This window comes from Rhinopithecus bieti, unplaced genomic scaffold (assembly GCF_001698545.2).
Source record: "Rhinopithecus bieti isolate Rb0 unplaced genomic scaffold, ASM169854v2 scaffold_28460, whole genome shotgun sequence".
In the NCBI taxonomy this organism is placed as follows: Eukaryota; Metazoa; Chordata; class Mammalia; order Primates; family Cercopithecidae; genus Rhinopithecus; species Rhinopithecus bieti.
The window spans coordinates 421,441-438,464 of record NW_016812820.1 but is presented as its reverse complement, the minus strand read 5'-3'; positions in this window follow the sequence as shown (position 1 = coordinate 438,464).

Below are 17,024 nucleotides of genomic sequence, written 5' to 3'. Positions count from 1 at the left end.
TTGCTACATGATAAGTAACTAGAATGGAATCAGTTTTAATTGAAATATTTAAATATCAGTTTATCCTGACACAATATCCAATTCTTGACACCTACATTACTCAAGTTATATATAAAAAAAAATCTTGGTAACTTGAAATTGAGAAAAACAATTTGAATATGTGAAAATTTCTAAATAAAGAATATTTAAAATTCAGTTTATTAATTAGATCATATCTAACACATAATTATAATTTTTTAAGTCAGGGTCTCACTCTATTGCCTGGAATGGTGCAGTGGCATGGCTCCCCATAGCTTTGAACTTCTGAGCTCAAATAATATTACTACCTCAGGTTCCCAAGCTCCTAGGACTACGGGTATGTACCACTTTGCCTTGCTAATTGTTTTATTTTTTGTAGAGACAGGGTCTCACTATGTTTTCCAGATAGGTCTTTAATTCCTGGTCTCAAGTGATCATCTCACCTCAGCCTCCTGAATAGCTGGGATTATAGGCATCAGCCGTTGTGCCTGGCTACTAATTTTTAACATCATGGACAGATTAATTCTAGGTAAAGTGACTTAAGTAAAGTAAAATAAAATATATAAAGTAAAATAACTTTAGCTATCTATTGATGACTACCATGCAAAGTGACACTAAGGACTTGAAAAATTTTCATGTAAACCTCTTAAAATTATATGTACACTATAAATTTGTTTAACAAGATTTTTTTCTTTTAGCATAAAAGTAAATTTTAGCATCATTCCTATTCAAATCATTATATATTCCTAATTAGTGAGGTATAGCTAATGAAATATGGCATTATTCTTAATTACTATAATCTATAAATATTTCCATATGCTATATTAAGTGTAAAGATGAACTATCCAAATGAGTTTTAGTTAGTCACATTATATGACTGGCAAGTCAAAGTTAGGTGTCAACACTGAGGAATGTAAATTGATGGACAATGTCAATAAAGACCTTCAGGAGTCAACCAATAGAAACTTAGGCAAGAAATAAAGCATTCAGAAGTGGAAAGAGAGGGAAATATTTACTTTCAGGAAATCAATTCAAAGAGATGTTCCATCTTTTTATAAATACATATAAAACAACTAATTTTTTAAAGACTGATGTATGTGCATACATATTAGAAAAAGAAAACAGGAGATAGCAAAAGAGGGAGAAAGACACTTTTGTGAGGTAAACAAACAGGTAAATCTATCATTTATAAGTATTGATTTTAATAAACATTTTAAACTTTTCATGACTATGGTCTATTTTTCAATAACCATTATCATCAATAATGAAATTTTATCAAGTCAGGAGCTCCCAAAATATACTTTACCCTATTTGTTACTCTTTTATTCAGCTTATTTCTCTACTTTTAGATTTATCATATCGTTAGTGACTTCATTTCATTTATATATTTTAATATTTTAAGATTCACTAAGATATAGAAAGAATTAGTAGCATTAGGATTGTCAAGTTGTCAACAGACTAAAAGAAATAGATGCATGTTGCCCTGCCTTGAATTATGTAATCTTATGATAACCCTATACTCACAATTACCTATTCACTGAGCTTTTAATGGGTTAATTGCTAAACCACACCTCAGAACTTTTCTCTCATTTAATCATTCATTCAAAATACTTGAGATCATCTCCTATGTATCAGACACTATATTTTTTGTGCTTAGAGTGCATAAATAAACAACATAGTCCTTTATCACATTGAACCCATACTCGATGGGGGAAAAAGTAAACACGAGTGATTGCAATGTGATTTGTTAACCATCTCATAAATGTATGCCCAGGTGTTGTGAAAGCAAAGGAAAGAACTGACTTTTGAATTAGCCTATCACACCTGGGAAATTTTCTCAGAAGAGGCTGATTACTTTTGAGGTGAGTCCCAAAGTCCATGAAGAAGTTTCTTCAACAGAAAAGAGGGGTCAGAACATTCCCTTAAGAAAACATGGCAGGTAGAAGGACAAAGCATTAAGTTAACATCAGGACTCCAAAAACTGGATATTAATTAGAATGGCTTAAGTAGAGATTGCATATGGGACAGTAGAACACAGAGCAAGAAAATGAGTCAAGAGATTTGATTAGTTCAGTAAAGACATTTGAAAATTATCCTAAAATCTAGAAACCACAGAAAATTTTTTTAAAATTTTGTATAATTAATCTAACTGGAATCTTGACATGAATAATCTCGCAGTATGTGCTTTGACAAGAGATTCAGCCATCAGATAAGGACACAAATGAATATGCTCTTTCAATAACCTATGTGAGAAAGGTGGACCCAAAGTATGGTAGTTGTAGTGGTGACAGACTTAGAAGGAAATAGGAGTAAAAGATTGCATGTAGAGAGGTGATTAAAAGGCCTCTGACTGACGTAGGTAGACATAAGAATTCATTGATTTTGAGGTTACAGGTGTAAAATAAATGTAGAAAATATCTTTGGCATAGTAGCTGATGGACTGTGCCTTTGAAATATCAAGATATCAGTGACCAACAAATTAAGTAGGATACTCAGACCTGAATCTCAAGAGAAAGGTAGAGACAAACGTCTCAGAAAAGCAGCATTATATAAGTGATAGGATTTGGCTGAAGTCATCCAAGGAGACCAGGAAGAGTGAGAACAGATGCAAGGACAGTCTCATATTATTTTACTCAGAGTAAATATGATATGAGCAGGTCCTATGACACTCCAACCCATGAGTTGGGGAATGGAATCTGTTTGTAAAATGTTAGGAACCAGAATGCGTGTAAAATTCACCTAAATCATACTCATATATTGGAAAAAAAACCCTTAAAGTCTTTCCCAATTTTCGAAAACAATTCTAGAAATTGCATGATAGTTTCAGTAATAATTTAATGAAAATTAAATTTCAGATGTTTTAGAGGATATAAATTCATTTCTTTTCCAAATTTAAAGAATTCAGATCCACACATTAAGCTGTCTATCTATCTATCTATCTATCTATCTATCTATCTATCTATCTATCTAGAGAGAGAGTCTCACTCTGTCGCCCAGGTTGGAATACAGTGGCACAATCTCAGCTCACCTCTGTCTCACGGGTTCAAGTGATTCTTCTGATTTACCCTTCCAAGTAGATGGGACTACAGGTGCATGCCACCACGCCCAGCTATTTTTTTTTTTTTTCATATTTTTAGTAAAGATGGAGTTTTACCATGTTGGCCAGGCTGGTCTCGAACTCCTAACCTCAGGTGATCCACCCATCGTGGCCTCTCAAAGTGCTGGGATTACAGGCATGAAACACTGCCCCTCAATGTAAAATCATCTTTTAATCTAATCTTCACATCATGTTCAGAACCAGGTTCGTCTTGAAGTTAATGAAATTTACTTGCATAGGCTCCTTCCAAAGCCCAGAAAAGGGCCACCAATGTGTTCACAGTCATGTGACTTTTTAAAAGTTTGCAAAAGATATTTTAACTGCAGTTGGTTAAGCACACTGTCTTTTTTTGCTATTCAACTCCTTCTCTTGTTAGATGGCACAGCACACCTTTGGGCCTTTGGGGATATAGTTAAGGAGAAGTTAAGTTGGAGGTACATTTAGTTTGAGTTTAGTGGGAAATATTGATGAGATTCAGTCACTTCTGTTCATAACTAAATAACTGTTACCTGTTTCAGCATAGGAATGACTTCTAGAAATACTCTTCTACTCACTGACCTAAAGTGCTGCAGGAATGAAATCCCATTATGATATGAGCAGGTCCTATGACACTCCAACCCATGAGTTGGGGAATGGAATCTGTTTGTAAAATGTTAGGAACCAGAATGCGTGTAAAATTCACCTAAATCATACTCATATATTGGGAAAAAAAACCCTTAAAGTCTTTCCCAATTTTCGAAAACAATTCTAGAAATTGCATGATGGTTTCAGTAATAAGTTATAATACTAAAAGGAATGCTAATAACTTGTAAAAATATATTTTGATCAAATATGCTAGAGAAAAACATTTTTTTCTTCTCTTTTATAGAAAGATATGATACAAACCATTGTAATATGAAGACTTGATCAAAGAGCATGCAGCCAAATATGGGGCAGAGGTTAGGATGGCTAGAAGGGGGCATTGTAATTCAGTAAATACCATACAAATTTTCTGGATTTCTGTGATGTTAGTGGTTTCCACTAACATTTTAAAATGAATGTTTATGTTTATTTTCTCATTTTAGATAAATACTCACTTGTATACTTAATTGAACATTTATAATTTTACATTAATTTGTTAAAAAGAACCTCAAATTGTATAAATTCCTGTCTCAGTAAAACCTAGTTTTCCCTGATAATGTTCTTGTCACTGCCATAGAGAAAGAAAAATAGTTAGAAAATATTTCTTTAATATGCACTATACTATTGTTGACAAAATAGAGAAAACATTATTGAATACTATTTATATTCATTAAAATTATATCTAGATGCTTAACTGATAGTTGAGCTTTTTAAAATTATGTTTAGTCTACCACTTAACATCATGATAGATAACACTTTAAAACGTCATTGTCATACAACAAATTTACATCAGTTTTGGAATGTTATAATCTATACATCATTGACTTAAAGACATGTAGGTCTATTTTACACTTTTTGAACAACTATTATCTACTGCTCTCGCAAAGTACATAGTTTAGTAGTACAGTGTATATTTCTTTTATTCTTTAAACAGAGAGAATATGTTTGTGTTGAATTTAAAGTTCTTGAAAAAATGATTATGTATTTTTAAAAATTATCCATGTATTATGGTAGCTGCAAAAAAATTTTAGTTTTTGTTTTATTCCACAAGAATATCATACTGACCTACAAAATTACAGCTAGACCCACTCTTAGGTATCTTTGGAGCACAAAAGTGCTAAAAATCCATAAAAATTACTGTTCTAATAAGTTAAGCATATGCCCTGTAGGTACTGATATTTGGAGATGAATAAGAGAAAAAAAAATTCTAAAATGTCAATTGTGCAGTTTGGGCTAACCTGAAGCATTTCAAAATTGCAAAATACTCACAGGCAGACAATAGGAGAAGCTTTGCATTCATAGTAGAATGGAAGGGGTGGATTTCTGAAAGCTAATCACTTTTATAAAATTGCTACATATATGGAGTGAATTAGACATACACTTTTTTCTTTTGGAGTCATTTATAGCCTCATTTATCAGGATCAAGACTTTAAACTGTGTATTTATAACTTTTAAATTTTCCTTCTCTCTAATATGGGAATTTATAGTCCTTAAACAAGGGAATAAGTAAATTTTCCATAGTATTTAAATCTAGAAATGCATGCCAGATTACTTTCACAGATATGTTTCCAGTATCTAAACTAAGTATACATGTTTAGTTCTTCATAAAAAATACACAAGGAGGAATTTCACTGAAATTTCTTCAGTGTGATCATGTGTATGATGTGCAATTGACTTCATTTCACACTACCTCTATCTTTCTTAAGTTCTCTCTCTTTATTCTCCTCTAACATTTCATTCAAATAGCCATTTGGACTTATATAAAAATCAACACATCCAATGACAGAGAGAAATATGAGTAACAGTTGACCATATCCAGTGTGGAGGTAGATAAGTGTGATATCTTCTCTCACCTATCATAAGTATCACCGTCCACACACCTATAACAAAAGACAGGTTAACAAGAGAAAGGCATAAAACATTTATTTAATCAAAGTTTTACATGGCACAGGAGCCTTCAGATATGAAAACTCAAAGATTCAGCAAAAACTGAATTACGTTTCAATTTTTTTATAATAATTATATGCTTGTTAGAAGAAGAATGGACAGCTGTGGAGAAATGTGAGTAGACAAAAGGGTATTGTATTAGTCCATGTTCATGCAGCTGATAAAGACATAACCGAGACTAGGCAGTTTACAAGGGAAAATGGTTTAATGGAGAACCTGCAGTTACACATGGCTGGGAAAGACTCACAATCATGGCAGAAGGTGAAAAGTACATCTCATATGGCAGCAGATAAGAGAAGGGGGCTTATGCAGGAAAATTCCCCCTTAAAATAACCATCAGATCTCATGAAACTTACTATCATGAGAACAGCACAGGAAAGATCTGTCCCCATAATTCAATTACCTCCCATCCAGCCCCTCCCACCACACATGAGAATTCAAGATGAGATTTCGGTGAGGACAGAGCCAAACCATATCATTCTGCCCCCAGCTCCTCCCAAATCTTATGTCCTCACATTTTAAAACCAATCATGCCTTCCCAGCAGTCCCCCAAAATCTTAACTCATTTCAGCATTAATTCAAAAGTCCACAGTCCAAAGTTTCATTTGAGACAAGGCAAGTCCCGTCTACCTTTGAACCTGTAGAATCAAAAGCAAGTTAGTTACTTCCTAGATACAACTGGGGTACAGGCATTGGACAAATACAACCATTCTAAATGGGGGAAATTTTTCAAAACAAAGGGGTTACAGGCCTCATGCAAGTCCAAAATCCAGCAAGGCAGTCAAATCTTAGAGCTCCAAAATGATCTCCTTTGACTCCATGTCTCACATCCAGGCCATGCTAATGCAAGAGGTGATCTCCCATGGTCTTGGGCAGCTCTGCCCCTGTGGCTTTGCAGGGTACAGCCTCCCTCCTGGATGCTTTCACAGACTGGCATTGAGTGTCTGTGGCTTTTCCAGTTGCACAGTGCAAGCTGCCGGTGGATCTACCAGTCTAGGGTCTAGAGGACTGTGACCCTCTGCTCAAAGCTCCACTAGGCGGTGCCCCAGTAGGAACTCTGTGTTGGACTTCAATCCCACGTCTCTTCTGTACTGCTCTAGCAGAGGTTCTCTATGAGATCCCCGCCCCTGCTATAAACTTCTGCCTGGGCATCCGGGGGTTTCCATACATCCTCTGAAATCTAGGCAGAGGTTCCCAAACCTCAGTTCTTGACTTCTGTGTACCTGCAGGCTCAACACCACATGGAAGCTGCCAAGACTTGGGGTTTCCACCCTGTGAAGCAGTAGCTTGAGTTGTACTTTGGCTGGAGTACAACATTTTAGTCACGGCTAGAGCAGCTAGGACACAGGGCACCAAGTCCCTAGACTGCACACAGCACAGGGACCCTAGGACCGGCCCACAAAACCATTTTCTCCTAGACCTCTGGGCCAGCGATGACAGGGGCTGCCATGAAGACCTCTGACATGCTCTGGAGACATTTTCCCCATTTTCTTGGTGACTAACATTCAGCTCCTTGTTACTTATGCAAATTTTTGCAACTGGCTTGAATTTCTCCTCAGAAAATGAGTTTTTATTTTCTATCACATTGTCAGGCTGCAAATTTTCCAAACTTTTATGCCCTGCTTCTCGTATAAAGCTGAATGCCTTTAACAGCAACAACGTAACCTCTGGAATGCTTTTCTGCTTAGAAACTTCTTCCACCAAATACCCTAAATCATCTCTCTCAATTTCAAAGTTCCACAGATCTCTAGGGCAGGTTCAACATGCTGCCAGTCTCTTTGCTAAAACATGACAGGAGTCACCTTTGCTCCAGATCTCAACAAGTTCCTCATCTCCATCTGAGACCACCTCAGCCCAGACCTTATTGTTCATATTGCTATCAGGCTTTTAGTCTAAACCATTCAACAAGTCAGTAGGAAGGTCCAAACTTTCCCGCATCTTCCCGTCTTCTTCCCTCTAAAGTGTTCCAAGCTCTGCCTGTTAACCAGTTCCAAAGTCGCTTCCACATTTTCGGGTATCTTTTCAGCAGTGCCCCACTCTAGTGGTACCAATTTACTGTATTAGTTTGTTTTCATGCTGCTGATCAAGATACAGGGGCTGGGTGTGGTGACTCATGCCTGTAATCTCAGCAGTTCGAGAGACTGAGACGGGCAGATCACCTGAGGTCAGGAGTTCGAGATCGGCCTGGGCAACATGGTGAAACCGCGTCTCTACTAAAAATACCAAAATTAGTGGGCGTGGTGGCATGCACCTGTAATCCCAGCTAACTGGAAGGCTGAGGCAGGAGATTCACTTGAACCTGGGAGGTGGAGGTTGCAGTGAGGTGAGATCACACCACTGTACTCCAGCCTGAGTGACAGAGTGAGACTCCATCTCAAAAAACAAAACAAAGCAAACCAACAACAACAAAACCCCAAAAAGTTATACCCAAGACTGGGTAGCTTAAAAGGGAAGGAGGTTTAATGGAGAACTTACAGTTTCACATGGGTGGGGCAGCCTCATAATCATGGGGGAAGGTTAAAGGCACATCTTGCATGGTGGCAGACCAGAGAAGAGGGCTTATGCAGGAAAACTTCCCCTTATGATAACCATCAAATCTCCTAAGACTTACTATCGTGAGAACAGCATAGGAAATACCTGCCCCCATGATTCAATTGCCTCCCACCAGGTCTCTCCCACAACATGTGGGAATTCAAGATAAGATTTGGATGGGGACACAGCCAAACCATATCAGGTATGATCTAATGGTAACAGACTGAGAGGGAAGCCCAGCAAGTCCTGTCTGTTCAGATTCTTCTTGGCCTATCTGTGTCATATTCCTTCTTCCATTTTATAGGGCCAGAACATTCTGAAATGAGGTCTTCTAGGGAGAAGAGAAAATGGAGAGAATGGTCTTTCTAGGTTTTATGTCTTGCTCTGGGGGAGAAGAGTTCTAATTTTTATGACCCATCTTGAGGAAGAATTCTGGTTTCTATGACTTGCGCTGGGGAGAAAGAGCAATGAAAACAGGAGGGTGGAAGAAAGTCAGAAAGACTGCTTCTGAGATGGTTCCAATGTCTTTTACTTCAAAGTATTCAGCACACTAAAGCGTCATACTTTGGAGTATCACGTTCTGAGCCTTAACACCAGAACCTGGGAGGAGTTTATACAAACTGATACCAGTAAATTGGATTTAAAAAATCAAACCAGTGCCATGTTCTTTTTCACATCATGACTCTCACTGTAAATGTCTTATGTGGAAGATTAAAATATGGTTTCCTTAAATATTTACCTATATTGTTTATTTACATGCAACAACTTACCATGCTTCATATCTATTCTAACTTAATTATGAAAGAAAAAAGAATGTCAGCCTACATGTGGTTTCTCAGTAAATGTCATGTAAGTTTTGCAAATAAACTTAATGTAAGTATTAATTCTTGGACTACAAATAAAATAACGGTTCAGCTTCTAATCTAAGGCATTGGTTAATTGATCATGGTAAAGCTATTATTTAAGTTCTTACATTTGCTAAATTAAATCTTGAAATGAAACTCCCATTTCTCTTACAGATCAAATAGAATTATTTTTGACTGGATGATTAATTATGTTTATTGTGCTTATAGTAAATAAGAAACTGCCTAAAGCTTTAGCTAATATTTTCTCCTAAACCTATTGATTAGTAATTTACTTGTCTTGGCTACCGACAATTAAATTTCAATCATTCTACAGTGGGCTTAAAGCTGTTTTCTCTAATAAAGTATATATGGACCATTTGGCCTGGTAGAGATTTAAAAAGTTTAAGAGTATTCCTTATGCAGGTATAGAAGAAAATAATAGAAAGGAAAGAAATAAACTCCAAAGTCTTCATCTTGATCTTTGTAGCAAGAAAATAACTCAGGATTTCACAAAAGATGAACTAAATTGGCATCCGGCCATTTTAATACACTTCTGTATTAGCCTGACCCTATCTGTACACATTGATTGGAACATTTTGCTGTGTGTTCCTTACAACTGGTTCACAGCAAATGACCCTGCAGTGCAACAGACATTACAAGACAAATTTAACTAGTGCTTACAAGTCTTTCATTTTTGAAAGAAAAGGGATTATCCAGAACTAATAAGGTGGCTATGACATTCAGCAGATGAAGAAAAAAAGAAGAAAAGAAAGAGAAGAAAGAAATGCCAGAGAATTGTCAAAGATTCTTCCTCCTCCATGAGTTAAGATTGATTTAGGTTCAGAAAATAATTTAATCACTGCTATGGAAAATGTAACAATCAAATATATCAATTTGTATAAATATCAGAGAATTATATAACTAATCAAGCAACTAAAAAAGTAAATCATGTTGGAAAGTAACAGTGAACAACTAAAAATGGGAGAACATGTATATTTTCATTCAGGCTAAAAAAGCATTAAAAAAACAAGCCAAAGAAAGTATTCTTAGATAAAATGAATATCTGACTGTGTGGAGACACTCAAAATTATGACATGTGCTTTGTTGTAAAGATGCTGGCCTCAGTAATTATAGTGAGTGTCCCCACAGTTGACTTGTCCCCACTCTAATTTCTAAAAAATAAAAAAAGAGCATCATGATGAGGCTAAGAACAGTTGAGGAGTACAGATGTCACTAAACCAACCATCAGTAGTGTAAATTAAATGTCATATTTAGTTTGGGTTTTCATGGAGGGGAATTTTGTGGTTACAAGGGAAAATGGCTTTGTTTTGTTGGTGTTACATGTCATTGTACTCATAAGAGACAATGTCCTTCTGTAAATCACATATTTTAGCAATCAAAATACTTTTCAAAATTTCTGAGTCTACATAGGCAGATTTGAGCACATCAGGAGAATTGGGCTCCAAAAATTTAAAAGTAAACAGGGACATAAATTGTATGGATATATTATTCTAAATATTCCCATCTTTTGTCTCTTGCAAGTTTGTGAATGTGGGTGGAATGGGCTTATTAATGGAAAGAATGGGTTTGTAGGGGTAGAGAGATGTGATATGTTTCCTTACCCATCATAAGGGACATAACTGACACGCCTGCAACAATAGACAAGTTAACAAAAGTATAACTGATTATATTTAATCGAAGTTTTTATGTGATGTGAGAATCTTCAGAAATAAAGGAACAAATACCTAAGAGGAAACTGTCCATTTTTATACTTAGATTAAATGAAGCGTGAAGAGCCATGTAGGAATGTGGCTGGACAATAAGTGAATGATGTGTTAGTAGTAGACTGAGTAGGAAAACCAAACAAGGCCTGTCAAGATTTGTCTTGGCCTCTCTGTGTGGCGATCCTTTTTTTTCTAGGTGCAGGGCAGGACTCCTTGTGTAATGAGGGTGTTATGGTCTACTTTCAGACAAGGTATGTCAGAGAATTTCTTTATGGCCAGTTTTTAGACAGAAACGTAGAGGAATGTTAGAGTAATAATTCTTGTTTTTATGGCTGGGTTTGGGAAAAGGAGTTCCTAGTTTCTATAAAACTCTTTCCCACAATCGAGAAGAAGAATTTTGATTTCTATGACTTGCTTTAGGGAAAATGATGGACAAGAGACAGGAGTGCAGGAGAAGCTCAAAGAGGCTGGTTCTGAGGCTGCTTCTGAGCCCCTGTAATGTCCTTTAGTTCAAAGTACTCTGCATGCTGAAAAACCATATTTCAGGATATTATTTTCTGACCTCCAAAAGACTAAATATTTTTAAAAGCTAGAAAACATTCCTTCAAATTTCCTAGTTGATTTCATGGAAGTAAGTTACAAAATACTAACATGAAACACTAACTATACTATTGTATTTAATGCAATAAGGCCACATTTTTCTCTTAACCTTTATGAGAACCATATACTACCACATTGAGGTATATAGAACCTTTCCTCTGTCCTCAGAGCCACTGACCTCTGCCACAATTCTAACACCATTCTCACACTGAATGATGTAGGTCATGCATTTCAAAATGAGTTGTTCCAAACCATCCACATCTGGAAAAGGTCCCCCATTAATCAGACACTTAGAGAGAACAAAGAAAAAACTGCCCCTTTGCACTCTGAAGGTTTGCTGAAAAATCAATTCACAAAAGGAGATTAATTGCAGAAAAAAGCATAAAAATTAATTAATGTCACATAGAAGTGGAACCAGAGAGTGATTACCCTCAACTCTCAATGGGTTACAGAAGCTTTTATACCATCTTGAAGTTACAGAAAGAATGGGAGCAGGGACCATGGCACAAAACAGGTTATTGTGGTAAATCAGGCTAGGGCAACAAAACAGGTTATGGGAGGGAGAGAAGAGGAGGCCTGGCTGGGAAAGGTGGTCTTGTTATGTAAATGAAATATCACAGGTAGCAGACCTCAAAAAGAATAGATAGTAAATGTTTCTTTCACACTTTTACAGATGTAAGACTCTCAGTTAATCTTTTCTAAGGTGTCAACATGACTAGGCTGCAGTTCCAATTAATTCAAAAAAGCAGGAATCTAGGTGTTGCAGTGGGGATATTTTACAGATTTAATTAAGCCCTAATAAGTTGACTTAGGTAAGGGACTTATCCTGAATAATCAGCTGGAAGTCCTTAAAAGCAAAACTAAGGTTTTCTCAAGGTAAGAAGAAACTCCTGCCAACTTTTGGCTCTACTATGGTTGACCCTGACTGACAGAAAAGGAATGGATACTACCTCTGCCACTTAACTACATATATGTGATCTTTGGGCAAGTCACTTATATACTTTCTGTAAAATGTATAAAATGCAAACAATAGTGCCCAACTCACAGCATTGTTGATATAAAATGTAATGTAAAACATTTGACACAAGGCTTAGTATATACAGTTGACGCTTGAACAATGTGGGCACCTACTCCCCATGTAGTCAATAATTCATGCACAACTGTTGATTCCCCAAAAACGTAAGTACTAATGTTACTGGCAGTGAATTCATAAGGGTCTGTGTCAACCTCAGTTCTTGCCTCCTCAGAAGAAATAATTTGACTAAGGGGCATAAGGCAAAAGGAGGGATCAAGGCAAGATTTTTGCAGGAGTGAAAGTTTATTCAAAAGTTTTAGGGCAGGAATGAAAGGAAGTACACTTGGAAGAGGGCCAAGTGGGTGACTTGAAAGACAAGTGCACTGCTTGACGTTTGACTTAGTGTTTTATATGTTGGCATACTTCCAGGGTATTGCATCCCTTCTCCCCTGATTCCTTCCTTGGGGTGGCCTGTCTGCATGCACAGTGGTCTGCTAGCACTTGGGAGACCAGCACAACTCCAGTGTAGTGTGTTTTCTGGGGTTATACACATGCTCACTTGAAGCGTTCTTCCCTTACCAGCCAAATGTTCCTAGAAGGTCATATAACAGTTAAACTCTACCATTTTGCCTCTTATGTGCATGCTTGAGCCCATTCATCCAACTCCTGAGATCTTTTCAGGAAGCTGCTGATCACTAGTTTCACGTTTATTCTATCTACTGGGAGAATGCCTTTCCCTGGTGCCAGCTGAGACTAGTTATTATTTTAGAGAAACCGTTAACAGCTGCCTGATCATCACCTGATGGTGACCTGACATTCCCGGTGTGTGTGTCTTGGGAGGTGAGCCCTCTCCTGCCCTGCTCATGTTTGACTAGTTACCTACTGTAATGCTAGTAGCCTACTGATGACCAAAAGCCTTACCAGTAACATAATCAGTTGATTAACACATGGTTGTATATTATCTGTATTATCTACTGTGCTTTTACAATAAATTAAGCTGGAAAGGGAAATGTTATTAAGAAAATCATGAGGAAAATATATTTACTATTCACTAAGTGGAAGTAGATCAATTTAAATCTTTGTCCTAGTTGTCTTCTTGTTAAGTAGGCTGAGAAGGAGGAGAAAAAATAGGAATTGGTCTTGTCTCAGAGGCGGCAGAGGAAAATCTATGTGTAAGAGGACTTTCACAGTTCAAATTGTGTTTTCAAGGGTCAACGGTACTTCAATTAATATTTTCTATTATTATCACATACTTCTAAAATAAGTGCTGATTAAAATAAATTTACTCTATTCTTATAAAATACATGTTACATCTTTAAAATATGTTTTTTACTTTAGTCCAGAGACATGTCTCTATATCTATCTGTATTTATCTATATTTGTATCTAATCTATCTATCCACATGAATGTATCTTACACATCATATGCTCATTTATATTATGCTTGATTTATACTCACATCAGTTTCACATCAAATTTCACCTAAGAATGATTCTGAGTAGATTTTTGTTAAACAATAAACTTTTACATTATGCTTGATTTATACTCACATCAGTTTCATATCAAATTTCACCTAAGAATGATTCTGAGTAGATTTTGTTAAACAATATAACTTAACAAAAACATTTTAACTTTCCCCTGAGAGACCAGTAGTTGGAAAGTTGGAAATGAAGGTGTGATCAACTCGTCTATTTGGTCCCGAAGGTTACAATCAGAAATTCTGTTCAATCAGAGGTGACTCGCGCTCTCTCATCCGAAAATGCTCGCTTGATTTTCCAGTCGGACTCGTTTTTTAAGGCTTTTGCGCAAAAAAATAAAATTTAAGTAAATTCAACTAATTGTTTACCTTTTACATATCAGTATTTAAGAAACTCAAAGCTTTAATCTAACAATGTTTCTTCACCAACAGAACAAAATAAAATATCTTTTTTCAATTAAGAGATATAGCAAAAGTCAATACAATTTTACAATTTTCTGAAGTTTTTTTTTTCGTTGTTTATCTTTAGTGTAGTGGCCAAGGAAAAGCTTTCTATCTACCCTCTGAAGGTTTGCTGAAAATCATTGACAAAAGGTAGATTAATGGGAGAAAAGGCATATTAAATTTATTTGATCACAGTTTCATGTGACACAAGAGCCTTTAGAATCAAAACACAAAGATACAGGGGAAATTGTCCATTCTTATGCCCAGGGACAACAAAATATTGACAGTCATGTGGTAATATGATTGGACTAAAAGGGCACGATCTAATGCTAACCTAACAGACTGAGGGAGAAACCTAGCGTGGCCTGCCTAGATTCTTTTTCTCCTCTGTTCAGCTTTCCTTCCTTGTGAGTATGAGGCAGGACCCTCTCTAGAATAGGAGTCTTATGACCTACACAGAAAGGCACAGGGTATGAGTTGGAGTAATATTTTTAAGTTTGATGGCTGGCTTTGGGGAAAAGAGTTTCTGGTTTCTGTGACCTGACTTAGGGAAGAGGGCTGCTAGTTCCTCTGGCTAGCCTCAGGGAAGAATGAGAGTGAGAAAGAGGAAAGCAGGATGAGGTCAGAGAAAAACTTGCTTCTGAGGCCTTCATTTCGGGATATCATTTTCTGAGCCCTAACATTAGCTATGGAGAGAAGCAAAGGATTCATATTTCACTAGAGGGTTTTTAATTTGATGAGCAATGTTGTCATCGCATCGAAAGACAAAAATGATACTCTTCTTAACCTTAAATCAGGTTCCTCCAAATCCTCTTCTTGGCCCCTCTACCTTGCCTACCCCAATCCTTGACAGACCTAAATATCCCAGTTTTAGCAAGAACCATGTTAAGTCAATTTAGAGACAACCTGCCACCTCAATCTGATCACCCTGACCTGCCTTCATCAAGAATCCTGTTAAGTTTGGCAGGAATCTTCCCTACCCTTATCATTTCCTCTTGGTAATTTTCCATCACCTCCCGTCTCCCCTAACCTACTCCTTGGCTATAAATCCCCACTTGTTCTTTTCTGTATTTGGAGTTGAACCCAATCTCTCTCTCCTGTTGCAGTCTTGATATCTATCACAACAACCTTCAGATGTCAGAATACTTTTTTTCTTTAACAAGACCCTAAAAATAAATCAAAAGAGAAGAAGGTCTTTTTTGCCTCAGGCTTGTTGTATACATATGTGTACATGAAGTAATTCTAATAATACAAGGGGGAGAATTTAGTGAAATCATGAGTTTATTTATGAAGATCTTATAAGTAAAAGGGTAATCATGCAGAGTTTCTACATTCTCCCCTTTTCTCTTTTCCTATTATGGTTACCTTGAAAGGGAGATGAATCTCTATAATATTTAGCATTGGAAACAAACTGTTTAGTATTTTGCATTTCAATAAAAGTAACAAAGAGTATAAAAATAACCACAATCAACATTTTTAAAGCAAATTCATCCTACAAATAATAGTCCTGAAAGATGTTTTAAAGCAAATTGACAGGCAAAACCTTATACAATGAAAAGCTGAGTTACATTTTCTCTTCTGCCTTATGTTGAAGATTTACAGGTGGAATGATTCACATTGGAAAATATCTCAGTTCTCTTTATGTTGAAAATGTTTAGAAGAGAGAAAAGTTGGATGGGTTGGAAGAGTGAGCTTGATGACGAATGTTTCATTTATTCTACCAACGAATAAGACAGAAAATTAAAATGTCCTCACAAATCCTGTACACAAAACTCACATATTTCATGCTACCAAAATCTTAAAATTGTGTACCTGAAAAGGGTCATGTGATACTATATGGAAGTTACTACACTTAAACATTTTCAGTTTTAAAATGATGTACTTGATAAGATTTTCTTAATGAATAATCATCTTTGAAATGAAATAATCATGTAAGAGAGAGACATGAATCTTAAAAAGGGAATATTCTAGATGTGTTAAGAATTTAGAATAGAGAAATCAAAATGTTATTCTGAATTTGGGTGCATTAAATGGGTATTTGAGAAACCAACATTTGTAACTCCAAACATGTTCAGACTTTAAGAATTATTAGTAGTTAATTTAAATCCCTCTAAAATAGTTATCAGTTACCAAGCAGGTAGGGTTTTTTGGTGGGGGTAGTGGGAGAACTAGAGTGTCAAGTGATGCCCCCAGATGACAGACAAAATGACTCCCTATGACTCAAAAGTTAAAAGCAGAACCAAGAGGCCATGGCAGAGTGAGGGAGCAGTCATGCTGTGTCCTTAAAAAGTATTGCAGAATCTGTTTTCATGAACAGTTCCTGAAAACAAATACAGCTGGAAATTCCCCAGTTGACCACTAAAAGACCACCTGGCACTAATCAACCAACTTCCTGGAACCAGACAATTAAGACTGACTGATTATTTGGGGATTACAGGTCATCCAATCAAGACTCTGATCCACACTCCTCTGAAGTTCCTCCCCTGCCCTGCAGTTTTTGCCTTAATAATCTCTGATGTGGTTTGAATTTGTGTCCCTGCCCAAATCTCATGCCAAATTGTAATCCCTAATGTTGGAGGCAGGTAGTAGTGGCAGGTGATTGGATCATGGGGACATGTTCACCTTTGGTGCTGTTCTGATGGAGTTCTTATGAAATCTGGTTGTGTAAGATTGTGTGGCACGATGCCCCCCCACCTCCCCCTGCC